This window comes from Phascolarctos cinereus, unplaced genomic scaffold (genome assembly GCF_003287225.1).
Source record: "Phascolarctos cinereus isolate Bilbo 61053 unplaced genomic scaffold, phaCin_HiC Scaffold_726;HRSCAF=1367, whole genome shotgun sequence".
In the NCBI taxonomy this organism is placed as follows: Eukaryota; Metazoa; Chordata; class Mammalia; order Diprotodontia; family Phascolarctidae; genus Phascolarctos; species Phascolarctos cinereus.
The window spans coordinates 120,448,512-120,474,425 of record NW_027556098.1 but is presented as its reverse complement, the minus strand read 5'-3'; the positions used below and the strand labels follow the sequence as shown (position 1 = coordinate 120,474,425).

General features: G+C 40.1%; 1 protein-coding gene across 2 annotated transcripts in view; it reads right to left on the bottom strand.

The window, feature by feature from the left end:
- Positions 1 to 337: 337 nt before the first annotated feature.
- The window catches only part of NRROS (negative regulator of reactive oxygen species), a 62,550-nt gene continuing 36,973 nt past the window's right edge, over positions 338 to 25,914 (bottom strand). The window contains exons 4-6 of one of the 2 annotated variants that reach the window (XM_078146758.1): positions 1,293 to 1,354; positions 697 to 831; positions 338 to 544 (exon numbers count right to left, since the gene is read on the bottom strand). The gene's annotated coding sequence lies outside the window, so the exon portion shown is untranslated. The remainder of the gene's footprint in view (positions 545 to 696; positions 832 to 1,292; positions 1,355 to 25,914) is intronic. The other variant, XM_020986049.2, reaches the window with a different exon arrangement.

The window sequence follows — 25,914 nt, the reverse complement described above, 5'->3', positions numbered from 1 at the left end:
ACCCATTAAAAGGTTAAAGAAAGCAGATTTCCAGAGAGGGGCATTGAGTAATTTTTTTTAAAAAAGAAGACGGTAGGCCAAATAAGTTTGGGAACCTTTGGGACTATAGTCTTATTATGCTCAGAGCTCAGGTTTCATTGTTACAAAAATCGGTGAGTCCTAATTATCAGTTTTAAGCTATATTATATAGGATTTGGTTACATAAACAGGATGGATACAATGGAATTGCAAAGAACAAATAAGGGAAAATAATGATTTAAAGATCAAAGAATGGATAGCAGAAGAGAAAGATCTATATTAAGTAAAATAAGAAACTGATCAGTTAATACCAAACCCGTAGTTGATATCTCAAGCTTTATTTTGCAATTACATGACTTGCTTATCTTAAGTAAATGATGGTAAGAAGGTCAAGCCAAACTTTTTTAAGCATATTTCTTTCCTTTCTTCTTTTTTTCCTTCCTTCCTTCCAGAGTGGAATCTAATGAATCCAAAGGCTCCCTTATATTTACAATGAGTCCGTAGAGAAAGATGACTGTTCTGAGATCTGCAAACAATGAGGAGAATAAATTAAGGTTATAAAACAGAAAAGCAGGAGAAAAAAATAAAGGCATCAGACAGAGATCCCTGACACATTCTTTCTCTGCTTATAGTTCAGATAGAAAAAGGAAGAAGCTATAGGTTTACACTTTCGCCTACCATGGTTTTAGTTTTGGCCCCCTAGGGAGAGGTGACCATCACTGCCCACGTGCTCTGATGTGAAGAGTGGTATAAACTCTAACCACCACCAGATAACTCCTCCACAAGGCCTGCCCATAAGGACCACAAGAATATCTGGAAGAAAGGAAGCAAAATGAAATCATAAGTGAACTAAGAGTTCTGGAGAAAAGAATTGGGAGGAGAATGACTAGCTTACAACTGAAAGCTGAAAAATACATTCGTGTAGAAAGGAGGAAGTAAATGCGAACTTTGGGGTGAGTTAGAAGAATGCCATATATAAACATCAGGTATAGGATAGCTATTTATTTCTTCTACACACAAAAAATGTTTTAACACACACAAGGAGAGTGAAACTTAAAATCATCACAACATAAAGCATTTTGGGGGAACCGCTGAAGTGGTAATTTACATTTCACATCAGCTCTCTATGTCCAAACAGTTCCCTCCAGAATCATGTCTGCTGGCAGGCCAGGCCAGGCCAGGGCTTGTCTCTCCTCAAAGAATCACTATAGTGCATGCAGGAGACAACTTGCTTATGTCAGCCAGCACCAACTGAGGTACCTAGAAACTCTTACCTCTCAAACTCTCAAATTTATCTCCAAGGCTGGAGACATCCTCAGGCTTACTGTTCAGTCACCTATAAAAGGAAAAGAAAGGAAGAAAAGGCAGGCAGGAGCCCCAACGCTCAGGCTAACTCATCTAGCCATGCCCCTGCTTTAGCTGTCATGTAGATGCAATTGACGTGCTTCCACAGTGGAGAAGACTAACCTTTATGGGAAGTCCCAGCGTTATACAACATGTTTGGAGAGTCTGGTGAATTAGCTTCTTCTCCTGACTTGTCTGAGCTTTGACCCAGGCTCCTCTCCATGCCCCCTGCACCATCATTAGGTACAAGACCTGAAAGAGCAGCCGGGGCTTGCTTTACCATCCCAAAGCAAGAAGGCCACACAGCACTGTTCCCCTAAAAATTGTCAGAGGAGCTCTGGCATATTCTATATAGGATGGCCTTCACAGGCCTACTCTCATGTATCCTCTATGCAAAGCAACCTGAATGGCATATAGTATTTATTGATATGTGGAAATATGTTTAATATGATTGTGCACATACAGCCTATATCAGATTGCATGCTGTCATGGGGAGGGAGTGGGGAGATAAGGGGACAAAATTTAGAACTCAAAATCTTATAAAAGTGAATGTTGGAAACTAAAAAAAACCCACCGCCAAAATAAAAGGATGAAAGAAAGAAAGAAAGAAAGAAAGAAAGAAAGAAAGAAAGAAAGAAAGAAAGAAAGAAAGAAAGAAAGAAAAAGAAAGAAAGGTGGATATTCATGAGAATCGAGTATAAACTTGGGAGAGAATTTCCACATTTACATGGTGCTTTAAGTTATACAAAGCACTTGCCTCACTAGAATGCTGACAGTGTAAATATTAGTATATCCTTTTTACAGATAACTTAACAGGGTCTCAGAAAGGTTAAGGGACTTTTCTGGGATCACACAGCCTCACTAACCCTGCCTCCTCTCAGTTCTCCTCCATACTTAGCTTACAACACCGAAGATTGATGCTAAAAGTGTCTCCCATCCCTGTTGCTTTCAGTGCTGATGGATATAAGTAATAAATGAATGAATGGATGGGTTGGACAAATTAAAAAATATTTATTAAGTACCTATGAATGTAATAAATACTGTGTTAAGTGCTAGGGGTATAAACACAAAAGCAAGATAGTCCCCATGCTCAAGAGTTTAGACTTCAGTAGTATGAGATGAGATATATGATGGGGTGGTAGCCAGGGAAGGGTATTTTGCTTTGGAAAGTCACAGGGATAGTGAGTGAAGCCATTGGGAAGACATTTGATGTGCTCTTTCCATCAGCAATGGTATGCTAAAATTTAAGTGAGCTTTCGTTAAGTTATTAAATTGCTAGCCATTTCATCTTTTTAAAAAATTTCTTTTCAATTCTCATTTTTTGAGGCATATAAAAAAATGAAGTTGAGGAAGTTAGAGAGTTCAGAGGCCCAGGGGCTGGGGTCAGTTTGGGAAAGTGAGTGACAAGGAGTAACTTTCAATTCAGTGTCAATTCAACAAGCACGAAATAGGTGCAAGTCACTGTGACAAAGACTGCACAGTGAGAAATCTTCCTCCTTGGAATCCCTCCAACAGACCTGCAAAAACCTGACTGACACAGTATACCCACCTCCCCTGAATGGACCATCTCCAGTTGTCCCGATCTGAATCTGGCCAATGGACCCAGATGACTCCAAAGGAGAAAGTGAGGCTGGTGACTTTGCACAGCTCTGCCTCACTTAAATCTAATTCACTTGCAAGTCATGACATCACCTTCCCGATATCATTTGTTTTCTTCGAGAATGAAGGACAAACAACAACAACAACCTCCCTTGAAACACCTAAAGTTGGTTCTTGTAACCAGATATGCTCAGAGTTCAGATCCCATGGATCATTGATCTGAAGGAACCTCAGAGCATCTAGCACAGCCCCCTCCTTTTACAGATGAGGAAACTGAGTCAAAAAGAGGAGAGGTGATTTGCTCAAGGTCACACAAGAAATGAGCCTCAGAGGGGCAGCTAGGTGGCACAATAGATAGAGCACTGGCCCTGGATTCAGGAGGACCTGAGTTCAAATCCAGCCTCAGACACTTAACACTTACTAGCTGTGTGACCCTGGGCAAGTCACTTAACCCCACTGCCTAACCAAAACAACAAAAAAAATGAACCTCAGAGATAAGATTTGAATACAAGTCATCAGATCTCAGAGATGATGCTTTAGCCACACAAATTCACATGGAAATCTCACATAAGTATCACAGCTAAAAACTGTGCCAAAGGAAGAGGAAAGAGAATTACAAAGATATACTACCAATTTGGTAAGAGGAAAGAAAGGGACAGGACTGGGGAGGAGGGAAGTAGAAAGAGTAGAAGGGAAATGAAAGGAAGAAAAGGGAAAAACCAGTAGAAAGGATGATGGAACAAGACAACAGAGAAAGCAGAGCTCAGTTAGTGGCACAAGCCTATTGTATTTAGAATGTTTTTTTCTGATTTCTTTGAGACTCTGAATCCTGTAATAAAGACTAATTTGCATTTGAGAGTTTCTGTATTTGTGGTAGCTAAACCACTCCACAGCATTACCCAGCTTTGAAACAAAAAAGGAAAGAAACTGTTGAGGAAATTTGCATCATGAAGTGGATTGACTCAAGAAGAGAGATTCTGATAGATATATTTTAGCTGTGTCAGGCACTGATATGTCCAGATCAAACACAGGCAAGGGATGAGCAATGCTCCAGCACAGCTAAGCCAGAGTCCTCAGCTTCATACCCAAACTATTTTGCCTAATAGCAAGTCATTTTATCTCTCTGAGCTTCAGTTTCTGTATCTATAAAACTAAGAGGTTGAACTAGACAACCACTGAGGTTACTTGTAGCCTGAAATCCTATGAGCCTATTATAGAGATTAAAAAAGAAAAAAACCACCACCTACCTTAGACTGATCCTGGAGCCTTCACTCTAACTCACACAGTAAAAAAAAAAAAAAAAAAAAAAAACAACTCTGGGGGGGCAGTTTCATCATTCCATCTATTACCACCTATAGCGTTTGTTACCCTTATGCCATTCATTCATGCAGCAAGCAAACATTTATTAAGTGCCTACTAGAGAAATAAAGTAGAAAAAAATAGCTTTTTCCCTCAGGGATCTTACATTCACCTAGATGGGGGAAAACAACACATATGTCCACAGAAATTACATGCAACATAATTTCAGGGTGAGGCTAGGGCACTAATAACTGGGGGGATGAGGAAAGGCTTCATGAGGGTTGAAGGGAGCGAGGGATTCTAAGAGGGAGAGGTGGAGGAAACTGTCCTCGGCATAGGGACAGCCAGTACAAAGTCATGATGATGAGAGATTCAGTATGTGGGGTGAACAGGAAGTAAGCTACCTTGATGGGAATATAGTGGGTAATGAGTAGTAATGTATAATCCTGGAAAGAATGTTAGGATAAAAAGGGCTTTAAATGCTGAATGGGATTTGTATTTTGTGAATTTTTATGTATATTTTATGTATTATTAGATGAAAATAGGCAAGGCCATCTCCAGTCATCCTGATCTATATCTTGTCACTGGGCCCAGATGACGCCAAAGCAGAAAGTAAGGCTGATGACTTTGCACAGCCCTCCCTCACTTAAATCAAATTCACTTGCATATCATGGCATCACCTCCCTTATGTCATGGTCCTCTTCAAGAATGAAGGACAAACAACAATAGATAAAATAGAGAGCCCAAAATTTCTTGAGGAGGGACTTGACATGCTCATACTTGTACTTTATGAATATAAATTTGGCAACTGTGTCAGAGTCTTTGATGTGACAAAAAGGACCAGGATGCCTTTTGGGAGACTTCTCACGTCTCTGCCTTGTTACACCCACTCACAAAAATCTGAGAAACCCACCTGGTGCTCTGACAATAATTCCCTTTGCAAGTACAGAGTTCATGAAAACTAAGGAGAAAAGTTTTATGCTATACAAAGAAAAGAAAATAATGATACCTACCAATGAGCAAATTACTCCCCAGAAACCTATGTAGACCACCTCATTTGCTTACTGGCATGCCCTACCTAGGTAGGGCTCTAAGCAGACACTGTCTCTCAGATTCTTCAACAGGTAGCATCTCCTCAGTTCTGACAACTCAGCAGGGGATGTCCACATGATTCCCACTGTGATTTCTTTTGCATTGTTCTCTGTCATGGTCATAGAATTATAGGATTATAGATCTGAATTCAGAAAATTTGGATGGTTAAATCATAAAGCTAGAAGGGATCTCAGAGATCACCTAGTCCAACCCTCTCCTTTCATAGACAAGGAAACTGAGTCCCATAAAGGTTAAGTGGCTTGCCCCAGAAAGGATTATAAAAATCATCTTCTCTCATTTTTAAAAATAAAATTTTATTGCTATCTTTTATTTTCATATCACCTTCATTTCCTGATATATCTCTTACCATCCTCTTTCTCCTTCCAGAGCTATCTTTTTCAACAAATATAGAAGATTAAGAAAAAAACAGTACAGCAAAATTGATCACACAGAAAAAAGTATATTTATTAGCTACAGTGTTCCACACTTATAATTCCACACCTTTGCAAAGAAGGAGGTACCTTCTTGTATCTCTTCACTGAGAACAAGCAGTAAACATTCCCACCATCTTTGAGTCCTCCTGTGTCATCTTCCCATATTAACATATCAGCCTGGCACTGGACATTAGCAGAACAAGAAAGATAGTTTTGCAAGTTCACTTTCTCAGAGTCCCCCTGCTGCTAAATCCATATAGTGTAGCAACCTAAGGGAGGCTTTAGTGGACTCAGTAATTTTGCCTATAAATGGAACCCAGGATGTTCAGGATCCGACAGATATTACATCTCAGTGCCAAAAATGTGAAACATTGAAGTCCTATGAATGTGATTTCTCAGGATGGGAACCACAGCTGGAAAGATATCTTTAGCCTTTCCTCCCCAACATTATAGAGGGAAAATATTCTATCCATATTGCCACCAGGAATTACTGTCAATGCAGCTGCGGGACAACTTCCCAGCTTTGCATCCATTTTCTTCTTTTCCTTTTCCTGGTACCCTGCTCAAATCTTCCTGCCTATCATCTATCTAAAAATCTAAAAGTTTGTCTTTTCAAAAGTCATTTCTCCTGTGACAAAGAAAAGCAATTAAGCAAAAAACATCAGATACAGATAACGAATCTGTCAGTGTACATCGTCTTATTATTTCTACCTTCACATCTCTCAAATGAAGAGGAAGACGACTAAAAGATCATAGCAATGAACATCATAAATGACTCAGAAACCTACAGATATACTTTTGGAATGAGGAGATCTCACTTCTCCACACAACAATAAAGGCCAATAACAGCTTCTTGCATTTGGATTTGCCTAATGTGATTGAAAGTGGTCACATTACTGATGCTTCAGTCACAGGGTCGATGCAACTTCCCCACTTGGAGAGGCTGAGGACCCTGTTTCCAGCTGAGTCATGATAGCATGTGATGGAGGTGTCTTGGAGAGACAGACAATGGAGCATGAGTACTCCTTCTGTAATGTAGTTTGTAGGTGCCCTTTTCCACTGGCTATGTAGCTGAAATTGGATATGTTTTCATAAAGGCTGAGTCAACATTAGCTTCGCCCCTTCACCTCATGCACTGTAGTTGAGCTCTGGTGATGTGACTTCTTCCCTCATAGCACCTGAGACACAATGCCGTAGGGGCAGAGTCATTGGAGCCTTCTCCCCTCTGAGTCCATATGGGCCTATGAAAGGACTTTGGTCCTTTTCTATACTAAATGAAGGGAGTCTATCTTCCAAGATCACAAGGTTCAAAAGGTCAGGAGAATGAGCCACAGGAATTTGGAAGCTGGAGTCCAGGCCAGGGATCTCAGTGAGCTCAGAATGGATTCCCCAAGGAGCAGGGAGTGACCAGGCCAGTAGAAGCTAAGATGAGGACTTATCTGGCAGTCAGGCCATATCTGGACATCAACTTGGTGGGACCAAGTTGTAGAAACTGAACTAATGCCCATCAATTGGGGAATGGCTGAGCAAGTTGTGGTATATGAATGTAATGGAATACTATTGTGCTATAAGAAATGATGAACAGGCTGACTTCAGAAAAACCTGGGAAGACTTATATGGTCTGATGCTGAGTGAAGTGAGCAGAACCCAGAGGACTTTGTATACAATAGCAGCCACGTTATGCAATGACTAAGAATGTTAAACTGAACCCTTCTCAGCATTACGAGGATCTAAGACATCTCCAGAGGCCTCGGGATGGAAAATGCTGTCCACATCCAAAGAAAGAACTGTGGAAGTCGAATCGCTCTCACTTATTTTTACCTTCTGTTGAATTTTGTTTCATCTTTCTGATGGTTCCTCCTATTGGTTTTAATTTTTACTTACAACTTCACTAATGTGAAAATATATATAATGTGAAATCTATAACAGGAGTGTATAATCCTTTTAGGTTATGCCAAATTGAGAAAGAGATAAGAATCCCATAGGAAATATGAGAGGGTCCATTTTGATAAATTGTGACTTGTATGGGAAAATTTTCCTACCATAGGTAGAGAATCTGAACAAGGAGCTAAAAGGAAGACCAGGAATAGAAGGACCTAAGTGAACCAGTGCCAGAGGCCTGGGGATGACAAATCAGGGCTTGAAGCTTGGTCTGGTGACAGTCAGAAAGTGCTCTGGGAAGAGCTATTCCAATTTTTCCCCTAGGAGGTGAAATGAGTGAGCATTGCCTGTCCCTTATTTACATATCTGCCTTTTCACCTCTATCTTCAATGTAAAGCAGGCACTCCTATGGAGAGGAGAAGCCTCCTCTTCACAGTGATGGTGAAGGTGTCTGTTTCTCTCTGACTTCATCTGACTTTGTTTGCACTTCTCTTATGTACTTACCGCATGATCAAGACAAGTCAAGTAAATGCTTTGTAAAGCACTTACTATGTGCTCTGCTAAATGCTAGGAATACTAGTACAAGCAGAAAGACAGTCCCTACCCTCAGGAAGCTCACCTTCTGATGAGGAAGATACTATACAAAAGGAACTGAAAAGTGGGAGAAGGTGCCTACGTGGGAGCAAGGTGGTGAAATCTGGACTCAGCAGAGCCAGGCAAGGAATGATGGATGGCTGTCCTAAGTCTCTCCTCAAGATGAGGGTTCTGGAGGAGCTCACCAATGAGAGAAGGGGGCCACAAAGGCAAAAGGATGCTTCGGGATGAAAAGGCATCTATCCAATCATGGGGGCAAAGTCCTTGAGACAGAGATGGAAGGAGACAGAGACAGAGTGAGACAGAGAGATAGAAACAGTAACAGAGACAGAAAGAGAAGAACATGGGAGCCACAGGTAGCTCATTACAGTGCCAGTGCACATAATAAAAATGTCAGCAAGAGGCTGAAAAAGCCATGGTATATGGATGTAATGGAATAGTGCCATAATTAGGGCCAAATATAAAGACTTCAGAGAAATATGGGAATATGTATGTGAAGGGATGCAAAACAAAAGAAAGTAAATCCAAAAGGACAATAGACCCAATAACCACAAGCACTATGACATTCCAAATATAGACAACATTAAGAGGCAACACAATTTGGGTCAAAAACAATGAACGATATTGGTACCAGACTATTAGAGTCAAAGTACACGTCCTTTTGGTTAATAGTCAAACTTCCTTGTTTTGCATGACTATATAAGTATAACCTGAATCAAGTTGCTTGCCTTCTCAATGAGGGTGGGTGGGGAGGGAGGAAGGGAGAAAATTTGGAACCCAAAGTTTAAAACCAATTGTTAAAAATTATTTTCACATGCAACTGGGAGATAAGATATATAAGCAATGGGGTATAGAAATCTATCCTGCCCTACAGGAAAATAGAAGGGGAAGGGGATAAGAGAAGGGGGGAAGAGATAGAAGAGAGGGCAAATTAGGGGAAGGGGTATTCAGAATGCATGCAGTCTTAGGGTGGGGGAGGGGTGAGATGGGGAGAAAATTTGGAACTCAAAATCTTGTGGAAGTGAATGTTGAAAGCTGAAAATAAAAAATAAATTAATTTTTTAAAATAATCAAACTTCTTTTTAAAAAATTTATCTTATTTTTAATTTATGGAATAAAACAAACATTTCCACAACATACTATAATAAAAAAGATGATTATACATGAAACTACAACACATGTATCATCCTGCTCATCAATGACCTTTGCCAACTGGGGAAAATTTCATCTGAAATTTCATTTTGAAGAAGAAATATTTTTTAAAAGATAGCTTTTTTTTTCAAAATGCTTGGATTTTTTGCCACACATCATATACAGACAGTTTTACTGGCAAAGAAATATCCAAGTCATTTTGATTTCATACATCACACAGAAATGCAGCATTCCTATAGAAATCTTCTTTCAATAATTCACATTGTGATTCTGTTCTTCAAAAAAATTTAACTATTTGTTCTTACAGAGATAAAATTTGGCTAACATCTGTCCTTGTGATGGCCAATGCACGTTAGAATGATACAGCAAATCCAGCTGAATATCTCATTGTTCAACTTCAGTATGTTACGAAACTGATGATGCCATGTTGCATTTGCACAAATATAGTTAATAATACTTATAACTTGTTGCAAAGCATCACTTAAAATAGTAGCTTTAGCACAGAAATTTTGCTGATGCAAGATACAATGTAAAGAAATGAGAGCATCTGGATCTGTTAAAGCTTTTTTTTTTTAAACTGTGCAATAAACCCTTCATGTTTTCCTGTCATGAAGGGTATACCATCTGTACATATACTCATTAAATTTACCAAATTCAGTTCATCTTCACAACATTTATCTTGAAAGTTGCTGAAAATATCTATTCCCTGTGTTCTGTTCACAAGAGTGCCCAGGGGCAGCTAGGTGGCACAGTGGATAGAGCAACAGCCCTAAAGTCAGAAGGACCTGAGTTCCAATCTGACCTCAGACCAAACACTTGACACTTACTAGATGTGTGACCATGGACAAGTCACTTAACCTTAATTGTCTAAAAAAACTTTTTTAAAAATTTAAAAAAGAGTACCCATAGCAAGGAACTCTTCAAAGCAAAGAAAATCTGTTATCATCCAAATGAAGTATAAAATGTGTGCTGAGTCAGTAATATCAGTTGATTCATCCAAAGTGATTGAATCATATGTATTTTCCTTTTGAAGTATTGCATGAAATTGATCTGTTAAATTGAAGGCTAATTCCTACTGCCAATCACTTATGGCTCTCCTTGAAAGAGGCAGTTGTTTGTACTTTGAAATGTTATCAGGGTCTAAGCATTCTACAACTTCAAAAATGCATTGTTTCATAATTTCTGCAACACTGAATGGCTTCCCTTTTCTCCCGAATATATAAGCTACTTTATAAGTTGCTTCAGTGGTGTTATTTCCAGGTCTTATTGCTGCTTGAAAGAATTGTCTTTGCTTTTGCTTTTCAACTTTTAATTTTTCCAATACAACCTTTCACACCTCTTCCTCTAATTTAAAATACCTTGACAATACCTTCTCTATTATTTCAAACATACTTGAGTCAGAGATCTTGGAAGGCATTTGTGAGATCTTGAAATGAGTTCGATGGATTCTACCTTTCTTCCTTCATGCTTTCCATGACTTCCATGCCTTCCCCCTTCCCCAATAAATACTAGAAGGTCTGTTGGGCTGGATGAACAACTCGTATAAATGACCATATTATTTCCACCCATAACCTTGGTTGTGGTGCATTATTGCTGCTTTAAGTCTGCTATTGTTTTTTTATTCTGTACTCCAGGAACAGTAGGTAGATCCCTAAGAAGAGAGTTCATAGGATCATGAGATTTAGAGCTTGAAGGCACATTCATTCCAACCTCTTATTTTTACTGAAGAAACTGAGTCTCCAAGAGGGAAAATAACTTGCCTATTAAGTTGCCAGTTTATGGAAGTCATGCAGGCAATAAATACCAAAAGCTAAGATTTGAACTTAGGTTCTCTGATTCCAAATCCTGGGCTCTTTCCATTATAACATAACAGGAAACCATTCCGATGTAATAGTGGAAGGAATCACTCAGCCTGGAAAGTTTTAGCAGTGGTCAACATAGCCTTGAAAATAGCTTTTGAGCATCAATGAGTTGGATGTCACAACCCTGGTATCTGAATTGGAGCTCAGGACAATGCATTTAGTTCCTAACAGTAAAGATTCAATCCTTCCCAAGATTCCACTGTGGCACCTACATCCTTCAGTTAGGCTAACCCAGAGAGAAGGGCTGACCAACAGCCTAATTTCAATCCAAGGGATCTTACTTATACAGCTCAGTTCCCGGTCAACATGACTTTTAATTCAAGCCTCAGGCCAAGGCAGGGAGGTGATTCTATTAAGATGTAATTGAGCGTAATGAATAGAGAATTGTACCCCAAGCCAGGAAACCTAGATTTGAATCTTTCCCTAAACACTTTCAAGCTTTATGAGGAATACTTGGCAAACCAATCAATCAACAAGAATTTATTAAGGTCCGACTGTGTGCCAGGCACAGTACTAAGTGCTTTACAAATATTATCTCACTTGATCACTTGATCACTAAAGCATGTTTTTAATCACAAAGAGCAGCCATCTCTAGAGAGAGTGTCCAAGCAACAACAGCCAGTGGTAGATGGTGACAACAGCTGACATTTACATAGGATGGTAACGTTTGCAGAGCACTTTATATCTGTCATCTCATTTGTTTCTCACAGTGGCCAGTGAGGTAGATACTGCAAGTATCCTTATATCCCTTTTACAGATGAGGCAACTGAGATTCCACAGTCAGTAAATACTGGAGGAGGGATTTGGACCAAGTCTCTCTTAACAACAAGACCAGTGACCTTTTCACTATTGCCTTCATTGGCAATTTTACTGCATGCCAATTACAGAAAGACTGTCCATGCTCTTCCCTCAGGTACATGTATGGAGGTCAGATAACAGAGCTTTTCCCAGGATAGGGAAGGGTAGAGGAAGTGTCTTGGTGTGTGGCGGGGAGGGGAAGGATGCTCACAAAGAGACAGGGCAGTTCAATTATGGGAGCAGGAAGGCAGCAACCACTGCCAATGGCCTTGAACAAGGGCACCAGCTTCCCCCCAACTCTGAGGCTGCTTATACAAGTAGGAATAGCTCAGTTCTCTGGGCTGGTTTCCCACAAACTGGCCCTTATACTATGGCTATACATTGGAATGCCCTGCCAGGAGGGAGGGCAAAAGAGACAGGTGGGACCTCTTTGGAAACTAGGTGGTGCAGTGGATAGAGTCCTTGGGTGGAAATCAGGAAGACCTTGGTTCAAATATAACCTCAGACACTCACTAGCTGTGTGACCCTGAGCAAGTCACTAAACCTCTGTCTGCCTCAATTTCCTCAACTGTAAAATTATAATGATGATAGCAACTACCTCCTAAGGTTGTTGTGAGGATCAAATAAGATAATATTTCTAAAGTACTTAGCAGAGTGCCTGCCCCATTGTAGGCACTTAATAAATGCTTATTCCCTTCCCCTCCTTCTTTGTGGAAAAACAGTACAGCTCTGGACTGTGTAGTTAGCTGAGCGGCTTTCCCCATCTGTCTATATTTACATGCCTGTGTTGTACATGTCCCTGGAAAGAGTCCTGTACATTGAACTACTCTGCAAGCTGCTTGAAGGCTTAGGCACAGAATATTCCAAAGGGCAGGCCAGTGACTCTGTATTATGTAAAAGGTAACAGCCACGACACCGACAAAAGCTTCTGAAATTTTCCCTTTTCTCTCAAGCACACTTATGTCAGGGGTCTCTGATGATACAAAGGGGAAAAGAACAGTAAGGACAAAATGAAAGCTAAGCAAAGACTGGGGAGAATTCTTGGTAAGCTTTTAAAGGGAAGAGAATATAAAACAGAATTAGGAACTAGAAATAGAGGAAGGCAGGGAAAATAGGTAATTTTCCAAGTGAAGTTAGAGATGAATCAGTTAGGGAAGATTAGAAGCAATGTGGTATGGTGAAGAGAATGCCAAACTTGGGAGTTAGGAAATGTGGGTTCTAGTCCAGGGTCTGCCACTAAGAAGCTGTATCTTCTTGTGTAAATTCTTCATTTCTCTGGGTCTGTTTCCTCATCTATAAAATGAAGGGGCCAGACTAGATAAACAACTGCTCAGAACCCAAGATGGTTTGATGAGATAATAGTTCGTTCTGATAAAGTCTGTTGCTTAATTGCTTATGAAAACAATTTCTAGTGCGTAGTTTCCTATATGGTTTTAAACAGAAGAGAATAGCCTTGCTGTTTCAACTCTTTCTCATCACCCTGTGGAATCATAGGACAAATACAGTCGGTAGACAACCTACACATCTACCTTTGTAGGAAGAAAGACTAAGAACAGAGAGTTTTAAGTTTACTATTAATAAGGCAACTTTTCAGGCCCAAGGAGTGAATGAGAAATGAGTTGAATACGTAAAATTCCATTTTTCTTGGTTGAAAGTGTAAAAGGTGCTAATGGTTATGGCTTTCCCAGGTATATTCGTATTTTTTAAATAGGATGTCTGGAGAGGGTAATATCAAGCCAAAGAATGAATGCCTAAAGGTGAAAGTTCAGGCACTAGAGCATCTAGGTGAGGGAGATTATTTGTGTACAAAGGGGTATCCCTTGTTTTTTACTACCCAGATAATCGCATATTCTGCCTATGTAAGAGATATATTCCTGGGGGCAGCTAGATGCCACAGTGGATAAAGCTCAGGTCTTGGAGTCAGGAGGACCTGAGTTCAAATCCAGCCTCAGACACTTGACACTCACTAGCTGTGTGACCTTGGGCAAGTCACTTAACCCCAATTGACTCACTCCCCCCAAAAAAAAGAGAGAGAGAGAGATTTCTTAGAAAAAAAAATGCCTTAGGATATTTCCTTGTCCTTAGTGAGTCATTTCCCCCCTCCACGCTATTAATACTTTTCCCTCTCTGCTCTTCATCCCGTCTTTACAAAGAAAAAGATGATGGGAAAGGAGTGTGCTCAGCACTACCATGTTCTATATCTTTTGCAATTAACTTCTGCTCCCCTAACTCTTTCCTCTTTCCTTCACCCAGATCCCAATCAAGGCTCTCTTACCTTTTCTTTCTGTCTTTTTTTAAACTTCTATTTACAATCTTGCTTCTGAACTTGAGATTATTTTGCTTAAACTAATCTCTCCCTCAAAATTCTCTTCCTCTTATTCTTCTCATCCCTGCCCCGATTCCTCATCCCCCTGTTGAGTTGAATGTGTATGTACAACAAACTCTGTGTGTGTGTGTGTGTGTGTGTGTGTGTGTGTGTGTGTATCCTACCCTCCTCTGACTAGTTCAAAGTGAGGTTCAAATGTTCACAACTTCCTTCATCCCTTCTTTGTTTGAACAAACTACTTGTGCCACCACATTATGTGAGATAATAAATTCTCCCCTTATTTCTCCTGCTTTCTACCCTAGAGTATTCTCTTTTTCCCTCTCTTTTATTTCTTCTTTTAAGCTCATGAAAACATGACAAAAACCATTCTCAGACCATCTGTTTTATTTAACTCCTCCAGGAAGTTATTTTTAAACATAAACCAATAGTTAATTCCTGAGACTTTGAGTTAACATCAATACTGAAAGCCACTACACCAGATTATATTGGGTATTGAGGTGTGTTGTAAGAAATTCATTTCACTTCTAAATACTGAGAGTGGGTATTCTAAAATTTGGTTGATTAGCCCAAAAACTTAGCCTACACATTGATGTCTGAGTGCGAGTCCATTGAGATTCTACCTAACTTAAAATACCGAGAGAAAGAAGGAAGCCAGAGAAGGAGGTCAGCTAGCGTTTTGTGACAATATAAGTCTGGGAGAATAATCCTAAATAATAGAGATTATAGGGGCAACTAGGTGGTGCAGGGGATAGGGCACCGGCCCTGAAGTCAGGAGGACCTGAGTTCAAATCCTGCCTCAGACCAAACACTTGACACTTACTAACTGTGTGACCCTGGGCAAGTCACTTAACCCCAACTGCCTAAAAAAAAAAATAGAGATTATAGGTAGACCCTGATTGTAGTCAGAGAAATCCCCTAAGCATTCCTGGGGGAAATCCCCATTTACACTAATTACTGGGCAAAACCCCTGGGGCCTCTGAGTCCTAATAGCTGCAACTTGAGCAGTATGATTTGAGAGATGAAGCAGGGAGAAGGGACCCATCAGGATGTCTAGTAGTTAGAACAAGGGCTATTCCAGGCATATGAAAAGGCACAGTCCTACCTGAAACAAGGAAAACAGAAAAAGATCAGCAAGCAGCATGTATCTTAGAATGAGTTCTGGATTTTTAAGTAGAAGGCCTGAGTTCAAATTTATTTGAATTTATTACTTGTGATGTTATGTGACCTTAACCTCCTAGGGCCTCAGTTTCTTCATGTATTAAAGCTAGGGGATTGGATTAGGTGACTTTATATGACAACTTTAAAGTCTCTCTCTGTCACACAGAAAATACCGGTAAAGTAGGCTCTACCTCAAAAGTTGTTATGACCAACAAACCTGAGTTACAAAGTGAGGAAGAAGGAATATTAGAAAGGGAAGGAGGTGGGGGAATACTAGGTGGCTAGCTATTTATTTACAATCCTCAGGTAACTTTGGGTATATACCAGCAATTGATGCACATGCTAACAAAATATTGAAACTTTTCTCTACCTGCTCCGAAAATATGAAAATGGTAACTCATCTAACATAGACAGAAGAGATATGTGTTGTCAAGGACCCACTCTGACTCTTGCCCCAGAATGTTTGACAACTGACATTCTGATGTCTAAGTGAAAGGAATTTATCCATACCTAAGACTAAGATCCTTCATGGAATCTTTTGCAGTATGTACAAAAGTATTAAAGCTAAAGGTGAATGGAATTATCTTCAACCTATTGGAGGAAAAATCAGATTTTCACTTTTAATGTCGATCTGGAGTCATAATTAGAACACTTGATTGACAGGTTAGGTGAGATCAGATTCTTGGCCTCTGGGAGCTCACCAATAAAACAGTACGTTTGCTGCCCTGTTGGGCTTCTATCAGGTGTACCATCAGTCAGAACTGAAACTAGGACCTTGATGGGAGCATTAAAGTGAGACTTATATGAAGCAAGATCCAGGTGTTACTTAATTTATCATATGATGATTGTTACATACAACAGCACAAAATACCCATAGCTACAAGGCTTCCATAATCTTTATGTGAAAGTATTCTCTACCAGCAGTCCAGTCTCAGGACTACTGAACCAGCTGACCTCAGTGCCCTCAGGGAAGAAGAAATGAGAAAATAGTCTTGGTGAAGAATGCCATTATCTGGTCCTGGTGATACCTGCAGGTATACAAATGGGTAGGCACCATTCTTCGGTTCCTTAATGGTCAGCAGGACATAAATGGGGCAGCCTTCCCAACACATACATGTGTCTTGGCAGAGCTGGGGTACATAGCACCAGTAGCTATTTCTGAGTATATGCACCACCATTTGTAATAGTTGGCTTATTGACAGTACATGGTCTTTGGTGGTCAGTGTCATGTGTGACTGTTATAGCCCACTTCAAGATTTTAGATGACATTCATGTATTAATTTTTGGACTAAGATTAAATGATGAACCAAGGCCTTGCAGGTGAGTGGAACTATTTGTTATTTATTGTATACTGAAACTACCAGTTCAACTTCTATTTTAGAAAATTTCCTTCTTCAACAGAAGAAACTTTGTTGTTCAGTTGTTTTTGAGGTGTGTCTTCATGACCCCATTTGGGGTTTCCTTGACAAAGATAATGGAGAGATTTGCCATTTCCTTCTCCAGATCATTTTACAGATAAATAAACTGAGGCAAAGGAGGTTAAGTAATTTGCCTAGGCTCACACAGCCTAAGGTCAGATTTAAACTCAAGAAGACCAGTCTTCTTGACTTCAGGCCCAGCACTCTATTCCCTGCACCGGCTAGCTGCCCAGAAGAAACTTAATTCAAGTGTATTAAGTAGAATGTATTGTGACCCTTTAGCTTTCGTGACAAGTAAATATTTTAAAATAAAACTTTTAAATGTTCTGAGGTTCTACTTTCACTTTCATCAAATTGGCAAAGATAACAGAAAAGGAAAATCATGCTTGGTAGCGTAGGGGCTATGCTATGCAGGAGAAGAACACTGTGGAAGCTGAGGATTGGTTCAGCCATTATGGAAAGCAATTTGGAACCACACCCCAAAAGTCATTAAGATGTGCCTGCCTCTGATCTGGTGTGGCGCCTACTAGGCACGTAGAGCCGAGAGGTTAAAGGCAAGAGAACTGCACCACATCATCACGCCAACTGCTGTTTCTGAGAAGATGCTCCATCTCTCGTAGCCATCAGCTCTCTGACAGTGTATGTGCTCTCCTCTCTCCTGTCATTAGTTTGAGCCTCCATTGTTAGTGACAAGCTGTCAGTTCTAGCTAATCACTTAACACCAATCGTCTCTTACAAAGGGATATTTGCTTCAAAGATATAACAATAACAAATGGACAAACATTTCTCCCCAACACCTTGAGGACCTATTTTTAGTTCAGTTTATTTTTTTTAATTTAATTTTATTTTATTTTATTTTATTTAATTTTATTTATTTTATTTTTTTTTCCATATGCTTTTGAGTTGAAAATTTTTTCTCCCTTTTTCTCCCCCCCACCCTCCCCAAGACGGCGCACAATCTGACATAGGCCTTACATTTACATACCCATTAAACATATTTTCACATTAGTGAAGTTGTAAGTAAAAATTAAAACCAATAGGAGGAACCATCAGAAAGATGAAACAAAATTCAACAGAAGGTAAAAATAAGTGAGAGCGATTCGACTTCCACAGTTCTTTCTTTGGATGTGGACAGCATTTTCCATCCCGAGGCCTCTGGAGATGTCTTAGATCCTCGTAATGCTGAGAAGGGTTCAGTTTAACATTCTTAGTCATTGCATAACGTGGCTGCTATTGTATACAAAGTCCTCTGGGTTCTGCTCACTTCACTCAGCATCAGACCATATAAGTCTTCCCAGGTTTTTCTGAAGTCAGCCTGTTCATCATTTCTTATAGCACAATAGTATTCCATTACATTCATATACCACAACTTGCTCAGCCATTCCCCAATTGATGGGCATTAGTTCAGTTTCTACAACTTGGTCCCACCAAGTTGATGTCCAGATATGGCCTGACTGCCAGATAAGTCCTCATCTTAGCTTCTACTGGCCTGGTCACTCCCTGCTCCTTGGGGAATCCATTCTGAGCTCACTGAGATCCCTGGCCTGGACTCCAGCTTCCAAATTCCTGTGGCTCATTCTCCTGACCTTTTGAACCTTGTGATCTTGGAAGATAGACTCCCTTCATTTAGTATAGAAAAGGACCAAAGTCCTTTCATAGGCCCATATGGACTCAGAGGGGAGAAGGCTCCAATGACTCTGCCCCTACGGCATTGTGTCTCAGGTGCTATGAGGGAAGAAGTCACATCACCAGAGCTCAACTACAGTGCATGAGGTGAAGGGGCGAAGCTAATGTTGACTCAGCCTTTATGAAAACATATCCAATTTCAGCTACATAGCCAGTGGAAAAGGGCACCTACAAACTACATTACAGAAGGAGTACTCATGCTCCATTGTCTGTCTCTCCAAGACACCTCCATCACATGCTATCATGACTCAGCTGGAAACAGGGTCCTCAGCCTCTCCAAGTGGGGAAGTTGCATCGACCCTGTGACTGAAGCATCAGTAATGTGACCACTTTCAATCACATTAGGCAAATCCAAATGCAAGAAGCTGTTATTGGCCTTTATTGTTGTGTGGAGAAGTGAGATCTCCTCATTCCAAAAGTATATCTGTAGGTTTCTGAGTCATTTATGATGTTCATTGCTATGATCTTTTAGTCGTCTTCCTCTTCATTTGAGAGATGTGAAGGTAGAAATAATAAGACGATGTACACTGACAGATTCGTTATCTGTATCTGATGTTTTTTGCTTAATTGCTTTTCTTTGTCACAGGAGAAATGACTTTTGAAAAGACAAACTTTTAGATTAAAAGACAAATTTTTCAAAATATTTAATGAAGGGGCAGCTAGGTGGTGCAGTGGGTACAGCACTGGGCCTGGAGTCAGGAGGACCTGAGTTCAAATCCAGTCTCAGACCAGACACTTGACACTACTAGCTGTCAACCCCAATTGCCTTGCCAAAAAAAAAAATTAATGAAACAAAAAATTTAATGAAAAAAAAATCCTCTTCCTCCTTTTTGACAAGGAAGTATTATCTTTTTTTGGGGGGGGCAATCAGGATTAAGTGACTTGCCCGGAGTCACTTCACTAGTAAGTGTGTGAGGCCACATTTAAACTCAGGTCCTGCTGACTTAAAGGCCTGTGTCCTATCTACTGCGCCACTTAGCTGCCCCAAAGTGTTCATTTTTCTACAGATATTTTAGGGTATCAGGCCTTGTGTTTAGATAACATCATATGAGTTTTTGTTGGGCTATATTCCAAATCTATTCTGTTCCATTTTTGTCATTCCACAAGTGTACATTAAGACTGGTTTGCAGAGGTGCTAGCGGCTTTAAATATAGTCTTCCCCTTGAATTCTGCTTTCAGAGTGCCAATGTCTTTTAAAGTATTTAGTCTTAGTGTGTCTTGCCTGGAGGAAGTCGAAGTAGTCATAAGTGTTAACCTGTGGCCATTGGTTCAATTTGACCACTGGCTCAAAGCTTGAAACCTTCAGTCTCTTTTCTTCTGCCTCCTCCTCCTCCTTTCTTTTTTTCCTCACCATGTATTATCAATCATCACTTCCTAAGGGGGCAGAAACAAACACCAGAGATGGTCTTTTCTATAGAGTTCAGGAAAGGCATATGGTCTGAGCAGAAAACGAGAGAAGATTTTGACTCCAAAAAATTGGATTTGGGTAGGTAGAAATAAGTGCCAAGAACATTGTGGGCTATTCAAACAGCATGACCACAAGCAGAGAGGTGAGGATTAACATGTTAGGGGGATAGTGAGGAAATGAGAGAGAAAGATTTATTTTAGGAAGTAGTGAGAAATGAAGTGGGGCAGTTAGGTGGCACAGTGGACAGAGCACTAGGTCTGGGGTCAGGAAGACCTGAATTCAACCTGGTCTCAGATACTTACTAACCATGTGACCTTGGATAAGGCACTTAATCCTATTTGCTTCAGTTGCCTCATTTATAAAATGAGCCGGAGAAGGCAATGGCAAGCCACTCCGGTATCTTTGCCAAGAAAAGCCCAAATAGGTTCAAGAAGAGTCGGAAATGACTAAAAAACCATGAAAGTGAGAAATAAACCTTAACAAGTAGGGTGAGTCCAGGATATCTACAGAGATCTTGAAAGTCAAATTGCTTAGACTGGATTTAGCAGATAACGGAGAATCACTGAAAAATGTTGGGCAAGGATACCACATGCTAAAAGTGATATTAATAAGACTAATATGGTGCTTGGTAAACTAGAGAGTACTATGTAAATTTAAATCAGAATTATTTTAAAGGTCACCTTTGACTTGAATATTTTAGGACTGTAGTTCTAAATTTGATTAAATTTCCATTTCTCAGTTTTGCTCAGGAACACAACCCCTTTCCCAACAATCTCCCTTCTCCTTAACCTCCAGGAACAAGGCAGTTTTGACCGATCCCGGGAGTGGAGGCTGGCTTCCCCCAAACCAGAGGAGTTTCCCTTTTTTTATTCTTTTCTTCCCTTTTTTCAGAATTACACTTTGCAAAGTAAGTAAGACAACAGGAAGTTCCAGGGCTTCCTCTCCCGGGTATTCAACCACCATAATGTGCTTACCACAATGATAACAGTAGGGGAAGAGAAAAAAACACACCCACCACACCCGGAAAACATGACCCTTTTCTTGACTCTTCCTCCCACCCTCCCCACCAGTTTCATATCCCCTCTTCTGCCTGAGGCCTTGCTGCAGGGGTGTTCAGGCCAATTAAGGCAACCTCAACCCTTGGATCCCATGTGTCAAGGGTGTGTGGGAGCCAGCTTGGACCAGAGAGTCAATTGCTAAATTTTCAATGTGAGCATTTACACCTCAGAAATTGGCAAACACTACAAATCAGGGCTTGATTTGTTGTTTCGTTGATTGTCCAGACTCAAGAAAAGATTAATAATGAAGATTAATCTTAAAAGTGTGTCCTGAACACATTTTTTCCGGAGAGCCCTTTGTTAAGCATTTACCAAAACACCACTGAGATGTGCATTTGCCCCTGACAATACCATTTCCTTAACTGCATGTAGTACCCTCATGAAATCAGAATTTATATAATACTCCCTCTTAACAGGGAATGCACTCAGGATATCACTCCAAATAGGAAAATTTGCAAATATTGTGATATACTTTATGTCCATCCTCAAGGAACCACATTTATCAATTCATTGAGTTCCACATAGTCAGTAGAGTGAGACTGGACTTGCACTTTCTCTCCCTTTTTGCCCAGACCTTCTGGCAACAGAAAGTTGTATTTCTGGGGGAGGAAAAGGACTACAGAATCCCTAAACTGGAATTGCATATCCAATGAATCTTCTGGCCCCTACACTCTCAGAGATGGCTGATTTTAAACTAAACTGAACTTCGTGTAATGCCCTAATAAGGACCTCCATCTAAATTACTAAACTGCCAAAATGTGTATGTTTCTCAGATTCGTATAGAGTACCATATGAACCCATTCTAGTACAGTGGTAAAAGCAATAGATTTGAAATTGGTGTAATTGGTATAATTACCACCACTACTACATACTGTGTAATTACGGAACAAATAACTTTGAGCCTTCTCTTTCCCATCTGTAAAATGGGGATAACAACAGCATAGAGTTGGTATGGGTATAACAGAACTTTATTGTACGTGCCCAAATCACATGAGATGGAAGCACCCATATGGCAAATGGCAGGGCTCGACTTCTGGGAGAAGACATCCTGCTCCCCTACAACATAGGGGGGAGCAGCCTCTTTCCATTGGCTCCTAGTCTGTACAGGCTCTGTCTTTGGAAAGAGTAGCTCTCTGTTTCTGGAGTGGGAAGGAAGGTCCTGTTCAACCACAGGTGGCCATATGGCACCATGAACTAAGCCATATATTTAATTCTAGTGGTAATAGGGAGCTGCTGGAGTTTATTGTATCAGTCAGTCAATAAATGTTCATTAAGTGTCTACTATGTGCCAGACACTGTACTAAGCTCTGGGGATGTAAAAAGGGGCAAAAGACAGTCCCTCCCTGAAGGGCTCACATTCTAATAGGGGAGACAACAAGCAAAGAAATATGTAAAAATATATATAAAAGATAAATAGGAAATAATTAAGAGAAGGAAGTCACTAGGATTAAAAGGGGTTAGGAAAGGCTTCCTGTAGAAGATGAGATTTTAATTGGGATTTAAAGAAAGCCAGTGAAGCAAGTAGGAAGAAATGAGAAGAGAGTAAGGGGTGACATGGTTAGACCCCTGTTTTAAGAAGATCACTTTGGCATCTGGAATGGGGAGAGATTTGTGTCAGGGAGACCAACCAGCTGGTTATTGCAATAGTCCAGGTGTGAGGCGGTGAGGGCCTGATCAACATGCCTTAGCAACACACCGGATTCGGGGAAAGGAGAGAGAAAGTGAGGAGGAGAGGATGATACCTAAGTTGCAAGCCTGGGTGACTAGGAGGATGTTGGTAGCCTTGATAGCAATAGGGAAATTAGAAAGAGAAGCAGGTTGGGGAGGAGAAACAATGAATTCCATTTCAGAAATGTTGAATTTAAGTTGTCTATAGCACATCTATTTTGAGATGTCTAGTAGGCAGTTGAAAATTCAAGCCTGGGTCTCCAGAGAGAAATTAGGGGTAGATGAGTGGATTTTGAGAATCACCAGCATAGAGATGATAATTGAAGCCTTGGAAGTTGATGAGATCAATAAATGAAATAGTATAAGGGGAGAAGAGGGGACAGGTTAGAGCCCTAGGTGATACCAGCTGATTAGTGGGCATGACCTAGATGAAGTCTTGATTGTTTAATCTACTTCACTGATAAATTTTCTAATTATTTTTATCCAGTACCAGACAGTTTCAATAATTTTGGGGGGGAACTATGAGTTCATTGTTATTGGAAACTCCTTCTACCAACCCAGATAAGTTCTTGTTTGGCCACTTATAGTCTCAAAGAGTTGCATGAAGGACTAAGAGACTTGTCTAAGGTCACACAGCAAGTGGGTGACTTGAACCCAGGTCTTCCCGACTCCATGACAGACTCTCTATCCAGTGTACTACATCTCAGTTTTGATCATTACTATTCATAATATAAGCTGAGGTCAGGTCATGGCTAACTACCTTCAGATTATTTCCCTACTCAATCAACTCCAATGGCTCCCTACTGCTATAAGTATCAAATATAATTCCTCTGTTTAATCTCTAAAACCCTTCAAAACCTAGCCCTACTGGGCAGCTAGGTGGTGCAGCGGATAGAGCACCAGCCCTGCAGTCAAGAAGATCTGAGTTCAAATCCATTCTCACACACTTGATACTTAATAGCTGTGTGACCCTGGGCAAGTCACTTAACCCTAATTGCCTCATAGAAAAAAAGAAAGCTGGCCCCTACCTATCTTTCTGTCCTCAGTCAGCATTACTCTCTTTCCCATACTCTGTTGATTTTCAGCCATGTCTGACTTTTTGTGACCCCATTTGTTGTTTTCTTGGCAGAGATACTGGAGTAGTTTGCTATTTCCTTCTCCAGCTCATTTTACAGATGAGGAAACTGAGTTAAGTGACTTGTCCAGGGTCACGTAGCTAGTAAGTGTCAGAGGCCAGATTAGAACTCAGGTCTTCCTGACTCCAGGCCCAGAACTCTATCCACTGTGCCACCTCGCTGCCCATCTGCACTGAAATCCAGCCCAAAAGGCCTTTCCTCTGTAACTCATACACGATACTCCACCTCCAATGTCTCCACCTTTGCACTGGCCAATCCCCATGACTGGGATGCATTTCCTGTCACCTAAGCTTCATATAATCCCTCTCTTTTTTCAAGATGAAGATGTAAGCTTTTCTTGATTCCTTATGAGTTAGTGCCCTCCACACTCTCCAACGATCTTGTATTGAACTTCTTTGTTAATTTTATTTATATTTATTCTGCATGTACTTTATGTGTACTTCTTGTCTCCACCATCAGAATGTAAGTTAGGAATAAGAATCAGTTCGCTCTTGGTAATTATACCCCCAGTGCCTAGCAGTGCTTACCACAAAGTAAGTGTTGAATAAATATTCGTTGATGGATCAGTTCCTACTTTTTTTTTTCAACAGTTCAATTTTCATCAATATTATTGATCCCTCCTGGCATTTTAATTATTCTTTATATTATCTGTCTTTTAATTTAGGAATCAAGATGCAGTTACATGCTAATTTTTGAATAATGAATTGACAATATAATTCAAATTCATTAAAACTAAGTTAACCAAGAGGCAATATGGTATAGTGGAAAGCACAATGGCTGTGGAGTCAGGGGACCTGCGTTCAAATCCTGCCTCTGATGCTTGCTACCTTTTGTGAATGTGAGCAAATCATTTAATTTTCCTTGGCCTCAGTTTCCTCATCTATAAAATGAGATGTTGGACTGGACTTCTGAGCTCCCTTCCAACTCTTGATCTATAGTCTAACGAATGATATGTAATGTAGAAATTTTAGCTAACAGAATCTCAGTGCAAGAAGTCCTCTACAACATATCCTTGGAGTGATTCTCCAATCTTCACCCAAAGATTTTTAGAGAAGGGGACCCATGTTCTCTGGTGCAGTCCGATCTACTTTTCTATTGCTCCAATTGTTAAGAGGTTTTCATTTACATCAATCCCAAATCTTCCTCATTGCATCTCCCCTCCACCCATTACTCCTAGTCCTGCTCTCTGGGATGAATAAGTCTATTTTTTTCCCACATGACAGCCTTCAAATACTTGCCAGTTCATCCTTCATCCTGCTGCCAGGTTAATATTTTTTTATGCATAGCTCATTGGGCAGCTAGGTGGCACAGTGGATAAAGTGTCAGTCCTAGAGTCAGGAAGACTCATCTTTCTGAGTTTAAATCCAGCCTCAGACACTTACTAGATGTATGACCCTGAGCAAGTCACTTAACCTTGTTTGCCTCAGTTTCCTCATCTGCAAAATGAGCTAGAGAAGGAAATGGTGAGCTACTACAGTATCTTTGTCAAGAAAATCCCAAAATATGGAAACAAAGGGTTGGATACAACTGAAACAACTAAACAATTTATCCTGTATATAGCTTACTTTGTATATTCATTTGCATTTTATCTCCCGTTTATTAGATTGTAAGCTCCTTGATGGCAGAAACTATCTTGTGCCTCCTTTTGTATCCCAAGTGCTTAGCACAGTGCTGGGCACATAGTAGACATTTAATAAATGTTAATTGATTGATCAACTTGAATATATGTGCATATAAATAAATATTAACTTTATGCTACATATTTATAAATAATATATATTTCTATTTGTACTTTTTGTCTCTTCTGTGAGAATGTAAGGTCATTCAGAGGAATGATTTTTCTCATTCTTTACATTTGTGTCCCTAGCACCAAATACAGCACGTGGCATGTAGTAGGCATGTAATCAATTGCTTTTTAATTGATTGGTGATGTCAACTGGACTGAACTGGCCTCTAACCTGTGTGTAGCCAGAGCCAAACAGA